The sequence below is a fragment of the Microplitis demolitor genome, chromosome 5, assembly GCF_026212275.2.
Source record: "Microplitis demolitor isolate Queensland-Clemson2020A chromosome 5, iyMicDemo2.1a, whole genome shotgun sequence".
Classification (NCBI taxonomy): Eukaryota; Metazoa; Arthropoda; class Insecta; order Hymenoptera; family Braconidae; genus Microplitis; species Microplitis demolitor.
This window is the reverse complement of record NC_068549.1, coordinates 9,320,385-9,347,293: the sequence shown is the minus strand read 5'-3', so window position 1 is coordinate 9,347,293 and position 26,909 is coordinate 9,320,385. Positions and strand designations below refer to the sequence as shown.

The 26,909-nt window shown below is 32.3% G+C and overlaps 1 long non-coding RNA gene across 5 annotated transcripts in view; it reads right to left on the bottom strand.

Annotated features, from left to right (window-relative positions):
• Positions 1-26,909, bottom strand: part of LOC103571361 (potassium voltage-gated channel protein Shaker) — a 162,443-nt gene that overhangs the window by 803 nt on the left and 134,731 nt on the right. For all 5 annotated transcript variants that reach the window (XR_008403671.1, XR_001345349.2, XR_008403670.1 and 2 more), the window contains 3 exons: positions 13,013-13,142; positions 1,401-1,591; positions 372-542 (listed from right to left, as the gene is read on the bottom strand). This is a non-coding gene — a long non-coding RNA (potassium voltage-gated channel protein Shaker). The remainder of the gene's footprint in view (positions 1-371; positions 543-1,400; positions 1,592-13,012; positions 13,143-26,909) is intronic.

The following is a 26,909-nucleotide window of genomic DNA, read 5'->3' as shown; positions in this document are numbered from 1 at the left end:
TAAAGTTTTGATTTAAAAAAAATTCTACGTGTTTCTGGAAAATAAATAACTATTCAATAGATGGAAGATAGATTTCAATCTTCATTTTTTTTATTCTATAATTTTAAGAACATTTATGCCATTTGTCAAATGAGACATGACGAGAACTGGATTTGGTGTAGATTAACAAAATTTAAATGACTGCACGAACTGTTAATATGATACGTGAAGCTTAACTTGTTTTATCTAGCAATAAGTCTTCGCTTTATAGATTAAGGAAATGTGAATTATCTTTTTCGTCTTCAGCCTTGCGATATATTGTCGTCTGGCTGGTTACCGACCCAAAGTGCAGGATGTCATGTGTTAGATAAATAAAAAATAAAAATACATACCTTGTAGTCAAACATCAGTTTCTATGCCCATACAAACTGAATTTGTATTATTGTAGCTTGAATTGCAATTAGACTTTCTTGTAACCTCTGCGTGTGCTAATAATATCGTTTCTTCCAACTCCATTATATCTGATGATGACTCTGACATAGAACTCTTTTTAATATGCTGGCCTGCATTAAAAATAACAGATCGAATTATTAAATTACTATATTATCTTATATGATCGTAAATAATTGATTTTTCACCATACCTGCGCCGAAAGTTTAAATTCCTGCTCTGTTTAAAGGGAAGAAAGTCTTTTTCTTTTTTTATGAGAAAATAAATAATAACAAATAGCGCATGAGTCATTTTTCTCATGAACAGGTTAAAATTTAAACTTTCAGCTACAGATCTGGTGAAAAGCTGTATAAACACCACGGAGGAAGGTAGAACGTTCCAATCCACGTGTTCATCACCCTCGCCTGCGGTTCGGTAGGCAATTACACACGTGGGTTAGAATGTCCTATTTTACTCCTTTACCGTGCAATATACTATTCTATAAACGTTGTAATGAAATTCTCACTTCAAAAAACATTTGATTAAAAGATATTTTTATGAATATAAATTATTTGATTACATTTCAATGAAGTATAAGCTAGCTCGTGCGTTCGTTACTTTAATTGGCTAAAGGTATAATTGACTACAGACCGTACCACTTTGATAATGTTTTCTAAGGGGTGTTGATTTTCGTGAAATAATATTAATAATAATAATAATAATAATAATAATAATAATAATAATAATAATAATAATAATAATAATAATAATAATAATAATAATAATAATAATAATAATAATAGCAATAATAATAACAATAACAACAACAACAACAACAACAACAACAACAACAACAACAACAACAACAACAACAACAACAACAATAATAATAACAATAATAATAATAATAATAATAATAATAATAATAATAATAATAATAATAATAATAATAATAATAATAATAATAATAATAATAATAATAAAAATAATACCTAAAGTTCCAGGAAGATATGGACAGCTAGTCACATGATTGAAATTTTGTGATTGCATTTCCTCTTGATCAGTTTCACGATGATAAAAATAGTTAAAATTAGAGACAATAACTGGAACTGGCAAAGCTATGGTGAGTACGCCGGCGATTGCACATAGCGATCCTACGATTTTTCCCCAGACACCGACTGGGCTGTAACATACAATTGTAAAATAGACTCAAGAAGTCACCCATAGTAGATTTAAACCACATTTATCGTGAAAAATTAGTCATTTTCTTGACTTGGCAGTTAATCTTATTTTATTTGTGTTTTGTCGTTTTCTGAGCTGGTGGTCTATAGGTATTCTATTCCATGTTTTAATCTATAAATCTGCTTCAATCAATAAAACAATATTCCCTTCCGACCAGTAACCCGAGGTTGCGGAAAACTGTTACGACTTGTGAGTAAAATAGGATATTATCTAAATTAAAGAAATCAGTACCATCTGAATTTTTTTAAAACCAAATTTAAATTTTTGACCCTTCAAACCCCACATACAATATCACCCTAATCTGCCTGATTTAATTGAATAAAGATTTTTATTGCACAGGTTATTATAAGGTAAATCAATAACAAATTTTTCGATATCTACTAATTATTGTCATAGAAATTTCATAAAATTAATTATTTTGACATCAAAATCGATTTTTTACGTAATCAAAAAAATTAGAGCATAATCTCTAATGAAGATAAAACATGGTTATGATTTGCAAATGTAATGTTCTAAAAGACTATTCTACACGTAGAGAATCTAATTATAATATCTACAGCACAAAATTTTTAATTTTAACTATCTAAAATAGTAATAGATTTTTCAGTGGCTATAATAATTGGTTTTACCATTGAAAATGATAACAGTAACAAATGATGGTATTGACGATTACTATCTAAGATGCTAATTCTAACTATTAAAGACTATATTTGTTACAACCGAAGATGGTAACTGCTACCATCCGAAGTTGTAAAAATTCTTAAACACGAAATAAGAGATATATTCATAATATGCATATGTGTGCGCGTGTGTGTGCATATGTGTGTCGTGTGTGTGTGGAATTATTCACTTACACAGTGAAGCAAATTACACGAAGACAAGGTTCAGACGGTAACGCTGATATTTAAATTTTTTATTAGTTTAGATAGAAATCATTATTTGGGCTGATACTAAGTATAACCGTCTGGTTATTAAGGGTAACGATGTTGATAATATTGAAAATTATTGAAGATAATGAAAGTTATAGTTTCTGATTATCATAAATAATTGTAAATTTTACTATATAGTTGGTAGATAGGGAAAGGGGGAGGGCAAAATGGGCCCCTTAAGAATAAAAATTTTCAAATCCTCAGTTTTTTTACTTTTTTTACTCCCTTGTCAAGTTTTTGACCTTAATTTGTTTTGTCCATTAAAAACAAAAATTTAAAAATGTGGGGCAAAACGGGCCCCTTCAAAAAATTATTACAATGTGAGTTTTCATCTTGATTTACTTTTCATTTTTCCTTCCGCTGAGTTTTTGGTGTTAATTTGCTGTGTCTATCAAAATTAAAAAATCCTGAAAAGTTGGGTAAAACGGGCCCCCAAAAAACTCAATATATGTTGCTCGAGTGTTTTATGTTTTGAAACTTTTTGCTATGTATTCAGTATAAAAAAGAGTTGGATAGTGAAGATTTGGACCTTAAAATAACTTGATTCAAAGTTATCTGTTGAATTACTATCAGAAGAATTCGAAAAAATTGAATTTTCGCGCCAAAACATATAATGTTTCAAATAAACCCCCCTTCAATAAGCCCTCCTCTAATTCTTTAATCATTTCTGTTCCAATAATTTTAGGAACCCGCTGGGCTAAAAGATATTCGTAAATTTTCAAAGTCTAGACCGCCCATGTTAAAAATTTTGGGGGGCCAATTTTGCTCCCAAATATTTCAAGGCATCCAAAATTTTAGGGGCCCCCCTTCCCCTACTGCAATTTAGATTGTTTATTTAATTATTTAAATGTTATTTCTTACCATAAAATTCAGTTTAAAAATTGTATAATAACTCGATATCCTGGGCAAAAATCGTCATGCACAACCATGAAAAGGCATGTTTAATCATGCATGATCGTGTATGACAAGGCAAGAATAGTCATGCATAATTCATGCAATATCATGCATGGCCAAGCTGCAGTCATGAATGATCATTCATGACTGCACGATTCATGCAAAGGAACGCATGATCATGCGAATCCATGTTCAATCATGCACGATCATGTATGGTGGAGCAAAAATAGTCATGCATGATTCATACAATATCATGCATGACCAGGCTCGGTCATGAATGATCATCCATAACACTGCATAAATTATCCATCGTCGTGCATGACCATGTAAAATCATGTTCAATCGTGCATGACCATACAAGGCGAGGAAAGAATAGTCACACATGATCCGGGCAACGCCATGCATGACCAAACTCAATCATGAATGATCATTCATGACAGACTGAGAAAGAAATACTTCTATCGAGAATATTTACTTGATACAAGAACATATATTCGTAAAAATTTTCGAGAATATATAATTTTGTCTCAAGAATTCGTAGAATTGATGGAAATAATTTTTATTTAATTCAAGTGAAGCTATTCTTTTGTTTATTCATACTATAATATCAAATTCATATAATAACAGAAATAAATTTGATGCTCTTTTCTCAAGAAATTGATAATTAATGACAATAAAATAAACATTTTGAACGGATTTCTTGAAACAAGAAATTTTTGTTTGGACAATAATATTATTTTATTTTCTCAGTGTGCACTGCACAAATTAAGCAACGTCATACATACCATATAAAATCGGGTTTTATCATGTATAATCATGAATGAAAATGTATGATACGAAGAGAATGGTTATGCACAATTGAGAATAACTGTATGAGCATACATGACCGTGTATAGCTCATGTGAAGTCATGCTACGTCACGTATCACTACCCTAGTCAAAATATCTATGAGGAATTGTATGGAAACCCATAGGAATCATATTAAAAACGTATGAATTTCTATAAGAATCCTTAGGAATTAATATAGAAGAGAATGGTTTTATATAAGAATTCATGTAGGAAGCTATGAGTATCTAGATTTCTATATGGGAAATCCACATAGGAAACTGTGGGTACTTAGATTTCCGTTTTGACATGGTGCAAATTCCCATGAGAAATTGACGCGAAAATCCACATGAGATTCCATACGTTTTCCATATGGCTTTGGCATGGTGTGGATTCCCATAGGAGCCCATGTGGGAGTTTATATCGATATCTATGCTGGATTACTATATAAGAAAACATATGGGAATCCATCTGAAAACGCCTTGTGGAAACTCACATAGAAATCTAGGCTGGATTCCCATATGGATTTTTTTGATAGTCCGAGACAAAATCAACATGCATGATCATGCTTGATTCAGGCATGGTCATGCACTAATCATGCACGATCAAGCATGACTCATACATTTCATGTCTTATTATGCTAAAAAATACAATTGAAATCCGATCGAGCTTCAATCAGATTTAATCAAAGTTTTAACCAAGAATAATAAAATATTTTTGTGAAAAATTTTCCATAATTAAACATTCATTTTTATTTTTACGTTAGTAGTTAAAGTTGTTATTGTTTTTTTATCGATGATTAAAATAAATTTAATTTATAATTTCTGGTTCAATTAATATTTAAAATTAATCTTCTTCTTTCCAAAAAAATAATTAAAATAGAATTAATTACAATTTTTTTTTTCTCGTTGGTTGAAGAATTGAATTAATAAATTCCTGCGAAATCGGTAATGATAGTCAATACAATGGCATATATATATTTTTTTTTCAATTAATAATTAAGATTAATTGAATTTATCATTTGCTTGTAATTTATAACTAGAATTCTTTACATTTATTATTAAAAAAATACCTAATAACGAAATCAAGGTTGAATTCAAATTATATTTCATTTTTTACAACTCTGAATTTTCAAAAGATGTTAAGAATTGTCATAAACTGAACGAGACAGGTCAGCCTAGAGGACAGCGGGCGTGCTTCATAACACGACGGTCGTGGGTTCGAGGCCCGTCACGGGTAAAATTTGAATAACACTCTTCAGCGAGTTGCGTGCTGACCACCGAGCGAAGCGCATTGCGGCATTACCTATATCTGTGACAAGTGCAGCAATTCATTCATTACGTTATTTGAACAAAAGTAACTAATTATAAAAATAAGTTTTTGATAATTAGTGATAGTGCCCAAGGCTTTGGGAATTAATAATAGTTGTGCTAAAATAAACTGAAAATTTTTAGTGATATAGCAAGTAAACAAGCAGCAGCCAGCATGGCTGGCCGCGCCCAGCGAGACCCAAACACCTTAGCTCAAAAGCACCGCGACTTCAATGTGACTAATACAGTCACCAGAAATAGCTTGACAACTGAAACATTGAAAAAAGCTATCAGCAGTTAATAAAAGATTACAGTGCAAATCCAAAAGCATCTAATCCCATCAAAATAACGCCAAACCTTACAAACATCAGAGAGCGTTCCAACACAAGAAGCAGCATTCCTTCTCCTACAGCGCCCGATAAGCTAGAAAATTCTAGCACAACAGATACCGGTGGATGGGAAATTCCCAATTATCATAACAAACGCAGAAACCCTGATAACACGAGTTGATCGTGAAAAAGTTGGTCATTCATTAGTTTCCGACCAACTTGACGACAAGTTATCGACAACTTCAGCTTTTGCAACTTTTGGCTACAAGTTACCGCCAACTTTCTCAGAAAGTTGGTGCCAGTATGGAGCCGCAACTGGAATGCAAGTTTCTGAGGAAATTGAAAAGAAATTTACCGTCAACTTATGATTGCCAACTTTTGCAAGCAACTTTTGCCACCAACTTTCTCAGGAAGTGATCGTCAACTTTTTGGATTTACATTTTTTGCCACCAACTTTCTCAGAAAATGTCCATCAACTATTGGAGGTACCAACTGTTGGCGGTCAACTTGGTTCCAGTTGCGGCTGCAAGTTTCTCATCAGTTTCTCACCAACTTGGCTATCAGGGAAACTCATAAAAGTGGCGCGATCTAGCGACAGTGTACCCGACATAAGACACAAAAATGTTTACGACACAATAGCAACACCGAATGATTCTGATGACTCTATGGACATCCAGATGGTGCAAGACGGAAACGAGGACGCGGTACATGATGACAATAACCAACACTGCAAAGTCAAAAAGAAACAGGTAGGCCCATAAGAGCTTCACCAATTAAAGTAAGCAACACTAATATCCAAGATTTAATTGAAGTTTTTACAAAGAATAATATTAATAAAGGGGAATTTAAACTTAAACAGTTCATCTTAAACAAAACCCTGCCAATCACAATCTACACTAACAACTTAGACATGTATAAAAAGGTTACAGATATTTTAGTATTAGAGAATAAAAATTTCTACACTTATACACCAAGATCATTAAAACCAAAGTCGATCATACTAAAGGGGGTCAATAGTGGCTTCTCAGCAGATATGATTAAAGAAGAACTAGAATCATTAAACATAGAGAACGTAAAAAGTCCTAAAACTCAGTGAAATAGTTTTCAACAAAAAAAGACATAGTGATGAAACCTTATTTTTAGTACAAATATCATATGACAGTGACCTGAGTAATCTAACTAAAATTAAACTACTGTCACACCAGATATTCAGATGGGAAAATTTAAGGAAAAAAAAAGTCTTCCAGTGTAAAAGGTGCCAAAGATTAGGCCATGCCAGCACTAACTGCAAGCTAGAATTTAGATGCGTTAAATGCAGTGAAAATCATGGTCCAAAAGCATGCACTCTCAATAACTTAGACCCAAAAAGTAGCCTTAAATGTGCAAACTGCAAACAGAATGGACACCCAGCAAACTACAGAGGATGTCCCTATTACAAACACGCACTGAGCTTAATTAAGACCAGAAGCAGAGCAAAAACCCAGCAAAATCGTACTCAAATAAATAAAATCAGCCGTTTGATTGACTCAACCATTCCATTCAGTATGGCGGCAAAAAATACCACTAGCGCAAACCAACAAGAGCAACAGCACCAGACGAACTACAACCAAGGACCATACTACAGAACACAAACAATGACAGAAACCCCTGCATGGGTTAACGACCTCAAAAATGAATTTAAGACACCATCTAACAGACTAATTACTCTAGAATCAATAATCGCAAATAATTCAAACAGAATCGACCAACTTTTTAAACTAGTTGGTGAACAAATATGCTATGAATAATGGATCCACAAAACCCAGACCCTACAGCAATGAATAATGAGGGTATTGTAGCTCCAATATTAAATTCATTAAAAATTGTCGCAATTAATGTCAACTCATTGATAAAACTGCAACGAAGATATGATTTAGAACAATTTATTGTACGAAACAACTTAGATATTACACTAATTTCAGAGAAAAAGCTAAACTTCAAACATAAATTTTACATAGATGGATACAACATCATCCAAAACGACAGAACAAATGCCCAAAGAAGCGGGGGACCTGCAATTATTCTAAATAAAAATATACAATTTTCTAAAATTACAAATCCTTCATCAAGAAATAACTCAATAATCGAATACACCATAATACAAATCAATATAAGCAATAAGCAGAAATTAATAATCACCAGCATATACGCAACAAACAGTTCAGAAATTAAAAAAGTTTTCCTAGACGAACTCAACAACTTATTCACCAAACTTAATCTGCAAGACAGTAATAATTTCTTCATAATCGCAGGAGATTTCAATGCCAGGCAAAAGCCTGGAAAGCCGGAAACCCAGTTCACGGAAAGTTACAACAACCAATCACTATATGAAGCCGCAAAAATTCCTAGAATCAACAACTTTATGATAAAACTTACCAGGGACTATTACGGCCAGTTGCCTAAAATTGACAACAGCATCATAAAGGATCTAGCCAAGATGAATACAGATCTGAACAGAGCAACAGAGAAAGGGTACCTACAACCGCAAGCCTTTATTGAATTAGACAAACTAGGTCTAAATGATTTAAACATACCTACCATCTACCACCGAAGCAGACATAAGGCAAATAAGGCAATTACCTTGGATACGGCAAAAGAAAGCGAAAATCTCAAATATTCCAGAGCAATTCCTCTGCGTGACTCAAACGACTTTCATCGTACAGATTCACAAAAATACTGGTGGCTTAAAGAGGCCAGACACATCAAAGAGCTAAAGGCCCGTAAGAAAAGATTAGAAAAATAAATAAGAAAGCTTTAGCAATGATCAAGGGGTCCTACACCCAATTGTAGGGTATACAATTGTAAATAATGTAAATAACTGTAAATAAATCTTAGGTTTAAGTAGCGTTAAGTATTATAAGATTGTGAATGTGGTTTTTTTTTATTTATATTTTTCCACAGATTATTATTTATAGCAAAACGAGACAGAACAGGAACAATATGCTCCAACCATACCAATGTGAATCTAATTTATAAGTAATACATAAAATTTACAGCCAAATAAACAGTAACGAGTTGCCGCTAACAATGAACATTTAACTGGAACTGGTTTCCAAAACCAATAAATGTTAAGGTTTTTATTATATAAGTTTCGTTTTAACCTTATATTTTGTATTGATGTTAAATATTAAAAATAAAAAACTTAAAAAAAAAATAACACTTTTCAGCCAGTAAACATTAACTATACATCAATACTAATAAAATAAGTTAATTTAAAATTGAATTATCATTATTTTTCTTTCTTCTTTTTATAATTCTAGGGATTGTGCTTGATCAGGACCGATCATGCTTGGTCAAACATGATTATGCTTGGTCGAACATGATTATGCTTGGTCGAACATGATTATTCGTGCTCAAGCAAAATCATGTCTAAATATTTTCCAGTGATGAGCATGCGTGATCATGCATGAGAAAGCATAATCATGACTGAGCGAGCATGATCACACATGCTCATAGTTGGCAAATATTTCAGCATGATCATGCATGAGTTTAACACATGATCAGGTCTGATGATTTTTTCCCGGAAAGATAAATTTGAGATTATAATATCAAAGAGGAAAATCATCCTCAGTTCCCTTCAATAAAAAAAAAATTGATTGAAAGAGACTATTAGGCATCTAGATTCATCCCTTTTCTAACTTCCTGCTACGAAAATCGATGATTTTCGAATAAAAATTCAGGACGTTATTATTTTCATCCCGATTTTTGAAAATCAAAATTCCGTCAAATGTTGACGTTTTGAGGTCCTAAGACGTTATTTTGCCTATTTTCAGAATGATGTCCGAGTAGCTGTGTGTACGTCCGCGTGTGTGTGTGTGTGTGTGTGAGCGCTCTATAGCTTTTCATTTAATCAACCGATTTATATGGTTCTTGTGGCAATCGAAAGAGCTTCACAGAGAAAAATGTTGGCTCGAAACCTACCAATTTTTATTATGCTATCGACCAAACTTGAAACAGGAAGGGAAGCATCCAAAAAGTTATTATGCTCATATGAAAAATTATTATGCTGTGTCACAATATTTACTACGCCCGAGAAACTTATCGATAAGATTTGATAACAATTACTTTGATACACTATAATAATTGTGATGCGGCATAATAATTTTTCATAAGAGCATAATAAATTTTTGGACGCTTCATTTTCTGTTTCAAGTTTGGTCGACAGCATAATAAAAATTGGTAGGGTTTGAGCCAAAATTTTTCTCCATGTTGTTAGCCATCAACTTTCGGGTAAATTTCTGATCATTCGATCAAATAGACTTGGAAATAATTGAGAAATATGAAAAAAATTTTTTTGTTTAGTTTTCCTGAACTTTCTCAAAAACAACTTGTTCAATCGATTTATAAATCTAACCAGCTTCAGAAATCGAAGAAAAGCATCGATTACCGCAAGAACCATCTTAATTGGTCAATTTGTTCGAGAGATATCGTTGGAGAAAGAACTCGAAAAAAACGGTTTTATTCAATTATCTTCGAAGAGACTTATCTGATAAATTTCTAAATCTAGTCAGCTTTAGAACGCAATAAAACGCGTCGATTGCCATATTAAACGTCAAAATCGGTTAATTAGTTCAAAAGATATCGCCGTCAAAAAGTTTAAAAAAGAACAATTTACTCCGTTTTTCCTGGATTTTTCAGAATGTAATTTACTAAAAGGTCTAAAAATCTTACCAGCTTTTCATTTTTATATTTTCTTTCAATCACAATGTAATGTTATGCAAGTCTTTTTTCAGTTTAAATAATTTTATCATTAAAAAAATTCAAAAAACAGTGTTTTTAACATTTTTCTCAAATATTTTATACATTAACGCTCTGATCTGAGTCTAAACTTCTTTTAATCCTCATTTTGGTCACTAACATTGATTTTTGCCTGAATACAATTATTTTATTGAACAAAATCATGAATAAAAATTTAACAGGGTGGCTACAAACCGGGAAAACCGGGAATATCCGGAATTATTAGGGAATTTAATGCAACCGGGAAATATCATGGAAATGTCAGGGAATTTCGAGAGTTCAAAATTAAAAAAACTTTCAATAATACACTAGTTATAAAAATTAAGGGATATTAATACTAAATACAATACTAAAGATAGAAGCCGGATATATACTATTTTGCTGGGATATATATTTTTTCGTGCGGGTGAATATCTCATAAAAAATAATGGCATTCAAAAGTATTTTCGGGTACGAAGAAAAGCTCGAGAACAGCGGGAAGTTTTGGGGCTGGTTCGCGCGGCCAACCGTTGCTCATACTTTTTTTTTCTTCAAGTTTCAAAAGAATTTTTCTCAAAAACAACTTGATCAATCGATTGATAAATTTAATCAGATCTATAACTCAATCAAACGCGTCGATTGCCGCAAGAATCCTTTCAATTGGGTAATTTTTACGAGAAATATCGTTGGAGAAAAAAATGATAAAAAACGGTGTTTTTTTTAATGTTGTCGAAAAGATTGAGTTGATTACTTTTAAATTCTTATCTGCTTAAAAAAAAATCTGGGTAACGGTTGGCTCTGTAAGTCAGTCAAAAACCGTCCTGCTGTTTTCGAGCTCAAGGAGTTCGAAAACATTATTATAAGTACATTTTCAATCTCTTCGAGATGGAAAATACTCTTGAATGCCATTGCTTTTCAGCTTTCCAAGACAAGTTACGTTGTATGTTAAAGTTTGATAATTTAAGAAAATCGAAAATAATTAATGAACGCGTTTTTTAAATTTTTATTCACGACTATGTTCGATAAAGTAAATGTACTCAGGCAGAATCAGGCAGAAATCAATGTAAGTGACCAAAATGAAAATTCAAATGAGTTTTGACTCAGATCAGAGCGTTAATATGTAAAATATCCGAGAAAAATGTTAAAAACGGTGTTTTTTCAATTCTTTCGGTGATAATATTATTTAAACTAAAGAACGAGTTGCATTACATCACATAGTGATTGAAAGAAACTAGAAGACGAAAAGCTGGTATGATATTTGTAGCATCTGGTAAATTATATTCTGAGTTATCCGAAAAAACGAAGTTAATTGTATCTTTAACTTCCCGTTAAGAAAATTGACGATTTTCGAAAAATTCGGGAAGTTATTGGTTTCACCCCGATTTTCAAAAATCGAGTTTTCAGCAGATGTCAACGTTTGAAAACCCTAGGATGCTATTCTGACATTTTCAAGCGTTAGAGACTGAACAACCGCATCCAATACCGCCCCAAACCTCAAAAACCGTTGATTAGTTCAAAAAATATCGGCGATGAAAAATTTTAAAAATACTATTCCATTTCATCTTTCCCGGATAACGCATTATGCAATCATCATAAGTTCCAAAGCTTACACCGGCTTTGTTTTTATAGTCTTTGATGATCGCTACATAACTGGTGGAAACCGTTTTGTTAGTTTAAATAATATCATCAACAAATATTTTGAAAAATTACTGTTTTTGACATTTTTTTTTTTTTTATGTTTTAAATATTGACTTGCTAGTTTCATTCGAAGTTTACGTAACTCTTTATCTTGATCGTTTCTAATAATTTCTGTCGAAAAACATTGATTTAATCAAGAATTATTGTAAGCAAAACGTTAAAAAACGATCCTCATTAATTATTTTCAATTTCTTGAATTCTTGGAGATTAAAACAAAACGTAACTTTTTAAGCTCAAAGAGCTCAAAAATACCAATGCGTTTGAAGGTATCGCCGAGCTTAAAGAGCTTGAACATGTGTTGACAGTGACGTTTTTGAGCTCCTCGGATTCGGAAACAGCGGGAAGTTTTGGGGCTGGTCGGCAGGGGCAACCGGTTTCTAGGTTTTTTTTTATAGTCAGATCAATGAACCGATTTGATTGTGATGTAGTATATCCATATCACTTGGGGTCTTTTCAAAAGCGATCATTTGCCTCGCCAACCAGATCTCATTGATTAATGTAACTATATGTAATATTTATTTATATGAGTAGCTGTAATTATTCAAAGAGTTAAACAATCAAAAATGAAGCAAAAACTATTATGGCATTAACTAAGATGTTAGCAAAATTGAGTACATCATACGTCATGTCACCATAGCCCACGGTGGTCATTGTAACGACAGCCCACCAGAATGCATCTGGAATTGATTTGAAGAATGAATTTTCGGAACCCGCCTCGGCAAAGTAAACTGCTGAGGAAAATAGCACCACACCTGCAGAAAACGGAAATGTAATGGTAAATTACTAAAACGTAAAGTTTATATTTACTTGTATCTACTACAAACCTATTCAACATTTATTCAAAAATGCTATTAAGGTTTGGATTCATACACAGAAAAAAAGGTTAACATGATCCAAAATAATGTTTGTCTAAGTTTTTGTATTTTTAGGCTGAGTAATTACATTTTTTCGATTTGAAGAAATTTTCTTCGACTTAGATAATGACAATATTAAATCAAGAATAATTATGTTTTGTTCAGAGTTACCAATATAACAATCTTTTTCAATTCTGGAGCAAGCCTCCTCTCAAAATCGATAGGTGCTAGTGTTTTTTTTTATGTATTTGTCTTGCTTCAAATGATACTTGTGACCAGATTTAAATTGCAAGCCTAGTGTAAGCCTTACACAAGAAATTCTTGCCAGATTATAACTCAATTCTGGAAGAAAACTATAGTTGAAAATAGTTGCACATGGCTTGTTCAAAATCTGCTTAAGCTCGAAATTGACCTTGAGCCTTCAGCAGATCTTGAGCAAGCCAGAGTCAGACACTTTTTCATTGCGCCGTGTTCAAAATATCTTGAATATTTTTACGTACGATACTATGAGCAAGACATACACAAATCTCGACATAGGTTTCTTGACACACGATCTTGCGAAAGACACTAGCAGTTCGGGGACTTGCTCAAGATACTTATTCCAGAATCTTGCTCAAACACGTGTTACTAGGGTATATATAATCTTAATTCAAGAATAACTATTATAAATCAAGTCTATTTAACGCTAAACCAAGGAAAAAAAAAAATATTGAAACACGACTTTTATGACGAGGCTGGTGAGTATAGTGCCTTTCATCAATAAATTTCAATATCACATGTCTAGAACTTTTTTTCCGTTGCAGATAAATATTTTTCCTTATAAGCAAGACATCTCGGGTGTCCCTTATCGATTTCTTCATGACTTAATTACACACTGCAAAGAAATTAAGTAAGCAGAAAATTTTTTCAATGATTATTGAAAGGTCGTAACTTGATAAATAATAATCGCACACGGAAAAAAAATTCTAGTTAAATTTACAATGTTAACATCGTAATTTTTCCTATTGATTATTGTCGTGGTGGATTATACCTTTAAAATCATAATTTTTTCGATGTAGCATTGGAAATTTCATTTAAGAAATAATACTTCAGACAAACAATACAACTCTTAAGCTCTCTAGTATGAATTATGATGTAAACATCGTAAAATTCAATGAGAAATTTTAAATAAAAGAATAAAATTATAATCGCTCGGGAGTTGGATTTGAACCCGAATCCATTCGAAAGCGAACTACCCAACGCCTTGGACCATTTTTTTTTTTTTTATATAAAGTTTATTTGCATTATCAAAAAAAAAAATACATCTTTATACTTATTGCTAGGCTGCAAACGAAACTTAAACATTATGCCTGTTACATATTAGTATTACATACATGTGTTGTAATTTTGGTCTCCTGGTTTGGAGCTACTGCCATTTACGAAATCTTCGATAAAAATTCTGTTATTAGTTTCTGATTGAATTTGTGGTAAAAGCATCTGTATCTGTTAAGAATGACAACTATTGTTTGTGTATTATCGGTGAAAAATAATTAAAAAAAACACCGTTATTAATTCTCGTAATATGATAATTAAAAAAAAAAAAAATAGTTAATATAAAATAATTTTGAAGAAATAAATAAATTACTATAACAAGCTTGAGTTTTGATGTATACATATATACATTTTGGAGTCTACCATATCGCTGTCCAGTTCCTCTCTCTTCTTTTCGCTAGTACTTTGCGATGTTCCGACTCCTCGGTCAGCCACCAATACTTTTTATGTAGTCTATGGAAATCCAACATGTTTCTTTCTAGCATAGTCGTTGAGTAGGTGAACTGTATTCTTTTTTTTTGTAACTTCCTCCGGTTTTAGGTTGATTCTTTTTTGGGCTGCAGTCTCTCGTATTTTTTTTTAATTCTAAATTTTCAAATGCTGGGAGCTTGGCAAAGTAGTCTCTGCATAATTTTAATATTAAGTTGCCAACGCGTGGAATGTTAGCAATGTTATTAATTATTCCGTTACTAATACGCTTTTTAAAATTGGAGTTACTAGATCTATATAATCGCAGGCATGCTCTTAGGCAGTTGCGTTCAAACACTCTCATTTTTTCAATAGTAGTCGCACTACCCAACGCCTTGGACCACTCGGCCACAGAAGAGCCTACAAGGATGCGTGATTTTTAAGATCCACATAAACGATATAAATAAACAGTCATGAGTTACGAGAGTGCCTCTTATGGAAGACGCAGTTACTATTTAAAAATTACGGTATAACATCGTAATTTTTATAACTTCCACAGTATTATAACAGAGGCAGCGCTGGAATATTTATTTTATTCAGAAGTAAATAGAAAAATAAATATAGGAATAAATATAGTTTTTGAATTTTAATTATCATTTTATTCTTTTACCGATGTTATTGTTGTAATTTTTGTGATAATTTCCAATCCTACGAGTCTCTGTTAAAATCACGATGTTGAATAGTAAAAAATGTAACCTGCATAGTAACTTTAAAATGAGACATTTGAAAATTAATACTAAGAAAGTCTAGTCCACGATTACGATTTTAACATCATAAATTTGATTGGAATTTTCGTTTCGTGTACGGAGATTTTCAAAAAGCGTTTTCAAGCTTTAAGCTTCGATTTTTGAAATCGATCTTCTAATTGAAATTTAACGAAACTTTTTTTTCACTTAATCACAAAAAAAATCTTGATAAAAGAATTTCTCATAAATTAATGACCATGCTGCACATTGACTGAAAGTTTTAGAACCATGAAAAAATTCTCCATGAATTCTAATAATCGTTTTGAAGAGAAAATAATTTTTTTAATATTCATATTAATTCAAAATTTTGTACTTCTTAACTTCCCGCTAAGAAATTCGATGATGTTCAAAAATTTCGGGACGTTATTGTTTTCACCCCAGTTTTCGAAAATTTCAGATCATTTGATCAATTAGACTTGAAAACATTTGCAAATTACGAAAAAAAATTTTTTTTTTTTTAGTTTTTTAATGATTTCTCAGAAAATGGTCAAACGATCGACTCCAAAATCCAAACAGCTCTAGAACTTAATAAAATGCATCAATTGCCGCCTTAGCTATCTCAATCGGTCAATTTCTTCGAGAGATATTGCGGCAGAAAAAAATAGTGAAAAACGGTTTTTTTCGGTTATCTTTGAAGTGACTTATCCGATCGATTCCAAAATCTAATCAGCTCCAGAACTTAATTAAACGCGTCGATTGTTACCTTAACCATTAAAATCGGTTAGTTCGTTCGCGAGATATCGTGGGAGAAAGAAATCTCAAAAACGGTTCTTATGGAAATCAATGGCAAACAAAAATATTTTCGAGCTCGAAGAGCTCAAAAATGTATTTCTAACAATGTTTTCGAGCTCAAGGAGCTCGAAAACAGCGGGAAACTTTGGGGCGGGCCCGCAGGGTCAACCGATATACCGATTTTTTAAAAATAATGTTACTTTTAATAATAATAATAACAGTAAAAATAATAATTATTTATTATATAAAAAATAAGAAACTATAAACACGTCAACACTTTAGAAGACACCCGACTGTTTTAATTATGAAATCATAATTATTATAAAATTATAAATAGCTAATGAAATAAATTTGACTCAAATACCTAATGAATAAAATTTGACTCAAGTACAAAAAAAATTTTAACGTAGAAATTTTTTTATTCTGAAGTTCGAGGAACTTCTGGAAGTAGGATCTGAGAGAGGCAGAATATCTATTAGATTCTATGAAAGACTACACGTATGCTGTTAATTAAATTAAGATTACCGTAGAAAAAAATCGGTCTATCAGTTGACCCTGCGGGTCAGCCCCCAAACTTCCCGCTATTTTCGAGCTCCTTGAGCTCAAAAACATTTTTGTGAATACATTTTCGAGCTCGAGAATACTTTTGTATGCCTGTGTTTTTGAAAAATAACGTCTTTTACCATTTTTTCTCCAACGATATCTCTTGAACGAATTGACCTATTGAGACGGTTAAGGTTGCAATTGATGCGTTTTATTGAGTTCTACAGCTGATCAAATTTTGAAATTGATTTATCTAGTCGTTTTTGAGAAATTTCAAAAATACTATAAAAAATGTTTTTTTCAATTCTTTCAACAACAGTTTCTCTTGAAGGAATAAACCGATTTTGATGTATGAGGTGGCATTCGACGTAGGTTATAAAGTTTTAGAGCTCATTAGATTTGGGAATCGATCCATTGTACACATTAAAAGTTATCTAATTAAACATTTTTGAAAAAAATTTTTTTTTGGAGTATCATCGAATACACTTGATCGATCAAGCTCAATTTTTTACGGCTTCTAAAGATTGACAAGCCGCGTCGAATGGCACCATAACGATCAAAATCGGTTCATCCGTTCAAGAGTTATAGATATTTATATAGGTACACATACACTCGGACATCATCGTGAAATTAGTCAGGCTAGCTTCCTAGAACCTTAAGACATCAAAATTTGATAGAAATTCGGTTTTCGAAGATCGGATTGGAACCCATAACTTCCCGAATTTTTGAAAATTTTCAATTTTCTTAGTGGGAAGTTAAAAAATAATCGACGAAACATCGGAACTCTCGGGATTCAAACCTATCACCTAACGCTTGCCAGTCTCATCTACTAACCGCAACGCTACGCAACCGAAAACTTTAGTAAGTTCATATAACAGTCTTGAGCCATGCCTCTACAAATGACAGTCCATTGGGTCGAATATTTAAGGGAGATAAAAAGTCACGATCACATGTGAAATTATTATGTACACGTTGAAAAAAAGTGGGAGCGAATTCAAAGTCAATTTTCACTCCCATCACTTGGAGTTCTAGAATGAAGAAATGAAACACTCCGCGTACGATGTAAATCTGGAGTTTTTTTTTCGACGGAATGATTGAGAAATTATTATTATCATAAAATTTATTTTATTATTAAAAAAAAGGATTACTGCACACCTCAAGTGCGAAAGCTGTTATCACTCGATGTTTTTCGGGTACCTCACTCACTTTTAATCACTTCTACACTTTTTAAAGTATATTAAAATAGGTTGAAATTTTTTCATTATATAGGAATTTATTGAGGAATCATTATAATACAACATAAAGTTAATTACTTATTATGCTATTTTTAAAATAAATAATTTAGTTGAGAGGAGCCTTGATTTCAATTAACCAACTTATTTCTGGGCATCGCGATGACTCCCGAATGAAACGGCTTACGGACCTAATTTTATTTTTATTAGCATTATTAGATTAGTGACGACAAGAACCCTTTCGTTAATCGCTATCCAACTTTCTTTAGATTTAATTGTAATTAATTAGAACTTGAAAACTTGTAATTCACGAAAACTTTAGTTGCAATTTTTCTAACTGATGTTAGTCTTTATGTACTTCCCTGATTAAAAACTCCAATTGAAACTGATTGAAAACGTCCTATCAGATTTAATCGGAAATTTCTGATTTACATTCAATCAGTTTCAATCGGATTCAATCGGAAACTTCCGAATGATTCTGATTGAAAGTTAATCAGAAATTTCCGATTGACTTTTAATCAGTTTTAATCGGAATCATTCGGAAGTTTCCGATTGAATCCGATTGAAACTGATTAAAAGTCAATCGGAAATTTCTGATTGACTTTCAATTAGTTTCAATCGGATTTAATCAGATATTTCCGGAAGGTTTCGATTGTAAATTAATCAAAAATTATCGATTCCCGGGAAAAAATAATTTTATATATTATTAAATGGTAAAAAATTAAAAAATCAAATATATTAAAATCTACGTTGAATCTATATTAACAATTAGATTTCATGTCATGAAGTAATATAGGATATACTATATTACCACCAAAAATGGCACTTGTCACTCTGTCAAAGAACAGAGGAGTGCTCGTGTCAGAATTGCTTCCAAGTCTGGAATACAATACGTCTGAACTACGTTTCTTACCAGGGACACTTCACAAGTGGTAGGCGCTATCTAGTGGCGAGCACCGAACTACTCCCAATGCTATTACCTAGGACTGGTGAATTTCCTCTCCTCTACATATATCTTTTCTCCTAAGAAATTTTTCTCTTGGTTCAAGCAACTTTTTTTTCTATTAGTTGGAGCATACGAAAATCCTTGCGTTAAAAACCCCCCACGAAAAAAATTTATTTAAAAAATATAAGTTAAAATACAAAAAATATATTTTAGAATTTATAAAAAATCAATCAGAAAACTATTTTTTTAAGAGCTTGACATAGAAATGAAAATAACTAGAAAAAAAAAGCGAAATTTTAAAAAACTTTATTCATAATAATTTTTGAGAAATGAAATTACCTACAAAAAAGTTTCTATGAGATTTTCTGATAAAACTGATAGTTTCGCCGGAAAAGTAAGAAGATCTCAAAATTTTCTATAAATTTGACTTTAAGCTCAAATAACTTTTGAACAGTTAGATTTATCAAAAAATGATGAGACTTTTGTTGTAGAGCATTCAATATCCTACAAAAATATCTATCGTGCATAATAATTCGTTGATTGGCTTGTAAGTTAGAAAATTCTAAAAAATAAAAAGCTGATTGATTTTTTATAAATTCTAAAATATATTTTTTGTATTTTAACTTATATTTTTTTAATAAATTTTTTTCGTGGGGGTGTTTAACGCAAGGATTTTCGTATGCTCCAACTAATAGAAAAAAAAAGTTGCTTGAACCAAGAGAAAAATTTCTTAGAAGAAAAGATATATGTAGAGGAGAGGAAATTCACCAGTCCTAGGTAATAGCATTGGGAGTAGTTCGGTGCTCGCCACTAGATAGCGCCTACCACTTGTGAAGTGTCCCTGGTAAGAAACGTAGTTCAGACGTATTGTATTCCAGACTTGGAAGCAATTCTGACACGAGCACTCCTCTGTTCTTTGACAGAGTGACAAGTGCCATTTTTGGTGGTAATATAGTATATCCTATATTACTTCATGACATGAAATCTAATTGTTAATATAGATTCAACGTAGATTTTAATATATTTGATTTTTTAATTTTTTACCATTTAATAATATATAAAATTATTTTTTCCCGGGAATCGATAATTTTTGATTAATTTACAATCGAAACCTTCCGGAAATATCTGATTAAATCCGATTGAAACTAATTGAAAGTCAATCAGAAATTTCCGATTGACTTTTAATCAGTTTCAATTGGATTCAATCGGAAACTTCCGAATGATTCCGATTAAAACTGATTAAAAGTCAATCGGAAATTTCTGATTAACTTTCAATCAGAATCATTTGGAAGTTTCCGATTGAATCCGATTGAAACTGATTAAATGTCAATCAGAAATTTCCGATTAAATCTGATAGGACGTTTTCAATCAGTTTCAATCGGAGTTTTTAATCAGGGGCTAGTAGTAGCACTAGCGTAACAGTAGGATTAGAAAAAAGAGCGATAATAGAGCACTCTCAGCGCTTTCGCGCTTGAGGTGTGCACTTTTGGATTTTTATTTTTTTTTTTATTTTTAGTATTGAGTATAGTATCCACGAATATTATCCTAGTTATTGAATTGGGAAGAATCTTAAGCGATAATATGATTAATATTAGTAATAATTATAATGATAATTGGTTTATCATTATTACAATATTTTATCATTATTTTAATATATTATAAAATAATGATTTATTAATTATTATTATTATTATTATTATTATTATTATTATTATTATTATTATTATTATTATTATTATTATTATTATTATTATTATTATTATTATTATTATTATTATTATTATTATTTGTTTTTTAGTTAAATGCTCAGGGGGTCATCCCCGGTAGTCCGACTCTATCGAGGGCCTCACCTGAGCGCCAAATCGTTACTACTGTGATGCTTCATCAACAAGATAATCAGCATGCGCAGCAGGCCAAGTTTCGTTGTCTAAGTAACAAATGTTACTTATGTTGTCAAAATAAAGACAGAAATCTTTCTGTCACACAAAAAAATTAATTTAAAAAAAAACCATGAGGTAAATTGTTTTGAAATTTGGTAGATAGATATTTTAGATATTATATCGTAGACTGAATGGTTTTTTTGCCTAGGTTAACTGTGCCATTTTTTTACAAATTATCAACTTCCTGTTAAGTTGAATAAAGACATAAGAGCCCATGTATTTCCACGAAAGTTTAATTAATTATATTCCTTAAACGGTATGGTAAAAAATTCTGATTTTTCGTTTTTAAGGGCTTAAAAATATAATCTTTGAAATTATTGCAATTGAAGTAAGGGTTAACTGTTGGAGGTTCGACTACCAAATTACCTTAACCTTCACCAGATTAAGGACCGTACAGTTGTTCAACCCGAAAGCCATGCCGACGTCCTATGTATACTCCCTTACAGTGTGCAAGGCTGTCTGAAAGTGTTCCTCATCAGGAGCATATACCTTCAGATCATCCATGTAGAGTAAGTGGGTGATCGAGTACTTCCTATCAGTTGGTGGGCTCACTGAGTATCCACGGGTACGACGTTTTGCAATAGATACTGGCAGCAGTGAGATGTAAAACAGTAGAGGGCTCGGAGAATCTCCCTGAAAGACTCCTCTGTTGTACTGTATAACTTCGGTCACACTTTTGTGGTTGTCACATGAGGTGTGGAACTGTGTTCGCCAAAATTGCATCGTACGCTGAATGCATCCCATTGTATCGCGATCGACCCCAAGTCATTTGAGCAAAAAGAGAATAAGCTCATGAGATGTTGAGTCAAATGCCTTACGGTAGTCAATCCAGGTCATTAACTGGTTGCACTGATAGATTATCGTGTCTTGAATGACACCACGATCAACTAACAGATTCTCCTTGCAACCTGTCAGGTCTCTTTTGCTGCTACGCTGTTCGTATATCTGTTGTCATACAGGGTCTATTTCCTGTAGAATGCGATTGTTCAAGATTTTAGTAAAAATCTTATAAACCACATTCAGGCAGGTAATAGGTCTATAGTTTTTCGGGTCAGACAAGTCACCTTTCTTTGGGATGAGCACAGTTCACCCTTCTACAAGTCAACACGGTTAGGTTCGTCATCTCTGATAAACGCTGTAAAAATCCGGGGCAGATGACTATGGGTAGAAGTTAGTTTCTTTCACCAAAATAAATTGATGCTATCTGGACCTGGGGCAGCCCAGTTCTTATCATTATTCAGAGCTGACAGAACTTCTTCCACGCTGACTTCAGGGCTCTCTTCATCAGCATTGTCGTTGCGGTGTTTTTGACACAACGCTTTGAAGTGGTTAAGAGCTGGAGTATCACGATTCACGTTCGGTTGATCACCATACAACTCGGACCAGAAAGCTTCTACTCGCTCGATAGATGGGGGATTGCCAGAAACAGATGTCTTAGGTGTCAGAAAGCGTGAAGGATTCAACCGAAACAAAGAGTTATCGGTAAACCGCTTCAGCTGTTTTCCTAGTGACTTCTTAGCAGTCACTAGAGCCCGCAACCTATTAAGGGACTCCTTTTAAATATTAAAAAGAGTATCCTTATTCAGTGTGAGATGCTGGTATCGTAGTAGAGCCGTAATACGGTGGACTTCAAATGGAAACGCTTTACGAACATTTACAAAGTCAATCACACACTGAATGCGGGAGACATGTTTCCGGAGACCATCAATCTTCAGTGAAAGCTGCCCAATGCGACCTCTCATTTTAGCCTCAGGAGAAGAAGTAGTTCTCCTTCCTGGAGGTAAGAATGAAGAAGCAGCATCGTAGACAGCTTGATTGATGGTGAGCAATGTAGAATCTTTCCTCCGAGCAGATAGTTCATGGTTTTCCGTGTCAAGTAGGTGTTTTGGGTGGTGTATCTTCTTTGAGATACATACTTGCCGTGTGTCAAAATCATTGTCAGCGTCTTCGGAAGAACGGAGTGTCTCTTGATGTAGCTGTGCTGGAAATGACAGACGGTGGGATAAGCGTCTGTTTGTCAACAGTGATCTTCGTGTTGGCCGAAAATGAGAGGCATAATTGCATAATCGATTCGAAATCTTATAAGGGTGTTGGGAATACTTTGAGCTAAAAATTACCTAGACCATGTATACCTTCAACAATATTTGCAAAGCACCGGTGGATTTTTCAAACACTCAAAGAAGTTTATTTTGTTTTTATATATTTCAAATTAATAGTGAAGATGAAAAAGTCATTTTTTCTTTTCAAAACAAATATTCGAATTCATGGAAAATTTATTTGATTCTAAAACTCCCAGTCGACTTGCGGTACGATTATTAGTTTATGAGTGTTTAGACTTGGTCTTAAATAATTTTGAAGTTGTGATTTTAATTTAAACCAGCCACCACTCATATCACCGCTACATATGCACGAACTATAATCAACGTGTCCTCTTTTTTGAGTTTCACCGCTGAAATATATGCTTTTTTTTTATTCCTTATCTCTAATAGGGGAGCATGGGGTCGTCCCGGTCAGCGGGTAGCCCCGGTCACCCAAATTTTGAAGTCTATCATATAATCGATTTTGAATTTAATTTAATTTTGTACTCTCATTCAATTAGAAGTAATTAATGAGCCCTAACGTTAAAAATCAATTACTTATTACAGTATAACAACTTTTGCTCGTTTAAGAAGTCCTTAGGAAAAAAATGCGAATTGGGAAGTTTAAAAATTCGAAAGTCGTGATTTCAAATAACGTAGCAGCTAATTTCATGATTCAGAATATTTATTTAGAATCCCACATATAAAAATAAAGACGTAATTATGCAAAAAGCTAACAAATGAATCCGCCATAAAGAATACGAGTTATTCGGAATAAATAAATTCAAATGATTGAATAAAACAGTACAGTTAAATAAGAAAAATAAATCCACAACGTAAATAACTATGACTCAGATATCCTCAATTTATGAGAAAAAAAATATTTGTCAATTAAATAATAATTTTAGCAGATGGAACATAAACAACACTTAGAATTTTTATATTTACGTCACCCTTACGCCGACTTTTATATAGGACAAGTTCACTATTCATATACACTCCACAAAAAAATTTTCTGCATCCCAAATGAACATTTTTCACAGAGATTATCTAATACGTTGATTTACTTACACATTATCCCACTTATTAACCCAAACATCCAGTCACACATTATCCCACACATTGACCCAAACATCCAGCCATTATTATTTATAAGTTATTAATAATAATTAATAAATAAAAAATTGATCGTCATTTAATCTAAAAATCAAGTACATAAGGTTTTTTTTTTATATATTTTACAAGAAGAAAGGCGTTTTTAATTGATATGTATATAATCTACAGATATTTCTTAATCTATTTTAATTTTTATAAAAGTATAATCATCAATCCTTTTTTTTAAATTCAGTTTATTTTCTCAAAAATTAGGTGGGGTCGTACCGGTCAATTCATTCACTTGTTTCTCGACTGACAATTTGTGTGTTTGTTTAATAAAAATATTAACCAATATCTTAGTTAATGAGTAATTAATTATTTAAGGTAAGCTTTATTAAAATTTAAGCTAAAAATTTTTTTGTTCGTCATGGGCATTTTCTTCTATAACATCGTAATATTTATATTACAATATTAATGAACAAATAAATAAATTATAGACGCCTGGTTAAATATTGTTAATTATTAATTTTACATTTTTTTGTTTACTTCTTAAGTTTCAGTTGACAAAATAAAAATTTTATTTCATGAAATTTCAGCAATACGACTTTGGATTCTTAATTTTTAATTTGAAATTAATAGTGAACGGCTCAAGTAGAAATTATCCCCAAGCATACATTGGGACCCCATTGGGTATTGATGGGACAAGCCCGATAGGGTTATTCCTATTGGGATATGATTTGGAACATATTGGGAAGCCTAACGTTAAAATTTTCGATCGTAAAGCACGCTCTAATGCTTCGCATCATGAGTCCCGCAATAATAAAATTGAGATAGGATTGGGAACATGTTGAGAAAACCTAATGCTAAAATTAATGACTCGATAATAGGATTGCTCGATTGGGATTTTTTTGGGGAGCTTGTGGGGATGATCCAACGTCAAAATTGCCAAAAATTACCATCCAAAGATACTAATAGGTCTTACAACTTTTTTTTTAGTCGGGTATGGGATGACTCGCCGAATGACCGGGGCGGACCGACACGTTTAAACTGGGATTCTTTTTGTGCACAGTTGTCAGCTTCCAAATACGAAATTGACCCTCAAGTACCTCATGTAGAACTGAGGTCTAAAGTTGAATCTATTTTTTGACTCGGGTTGTTACCCTAATTAATTCAAGTAATTATTGTTTTTTATTACCATCACCTTTCCCAGGAATTTTTTCGAACTAAAATGTGGACAGTCACTGTTACTTCAATACATCTAACTTCGCTTGCCACAACAGAGCAAGTGACTTGAAATGATATATTGTTTACCTATAGGTTAAATTCATTTTATAACTAATCAGAATCACGGCTTATCGTGATTTACAGTAAAGTTTTTTTAAAAGTGAGAGTTTTTTCATCTTTGGACTATTGATTAATTCTTAGGCAATAAAAAACTACTTTTCTTGTACTAAAAAAAAAAAAGTTTTTTTCCTCCCGATAAATTTTTTGTTTCGGTAGCAATACTGGTATTTTTGTTGTAAGAATACCAAAGTTTATTTCACAGAGTAATACACATATTGAGTGTAAAAAAACTGGGTATTACTGTAGGAATAATAACTCGGGTAAAAAAAATTATATATAATTACATATAATTATGTATAATTATATATGAAAAATGGCCCGATATAATTATATATAATCATATATAACTATATATGATTATATATAATTATGTAGAACTATATATAATTGAATTCTTATGCAATTTTTTAAATAAATTGTGAATTTTTGTATAGTAGAGGCTCTATACTTTTTATTTAAATCATTTTTTAACTTCCCGCTTAGAAAATCGACGATTTTCAAAAATTTCTGGAAATTATTGTTTTCACCCCGATTTTCGAAAATTGAGTTTTCATCAGATGTCGACGTTTTGAGGTCCTAGGAAGCTATTCTGACTATTTTCAGAATGATGTCCGAGTGTGTGTGTGTGTGTGTGTGTGTGTGTGTGTGTGTGTGTGTGTGTGTGTGTGTGTGTGTGTGTGTGTGTGTGTGTGTGTGTATGTATGTAAACTTTTTGTAACTCTTGAACTAATGAATCGATTTTGACGGTTGAGGTGGCAATTGAAAGAGCTTGTTGGCCATCAACTTTCCTAAAAATTTCAGATTATTTGATCGAATAGACTCGAAAATATTTGCGAATTACGAAAAAAAAAAAATTTTTTCTTTTAGTTTTTTATTGATTTCTCAAAAACGACTTATACGATCGACTTCAAAATCTAATCAGCTCTAGTACTCAATAAAACGCGTCGATTGCCACTTCAAACATCAAAATCGAATAATTCGTTTGAGAGTTATCGCGGGAGAAAGAAATGGTGAAAAACGGTTTTTTCTAAACATTTTCGAAACGACTGACGCGATCGATTTTAAATTTCAATCAGCTCTAGAATTCAATAAAACGCGCCGATTGCCACGTCAACTATCAAAATCGATTGATTAGTTCAAAAGATATCGGCGTTGAAATTTTAAAAAAATAACATTTTATGTTATTTTTTCTGGATAAATCATAATATAACGTACTAAAATGTGTCTGAT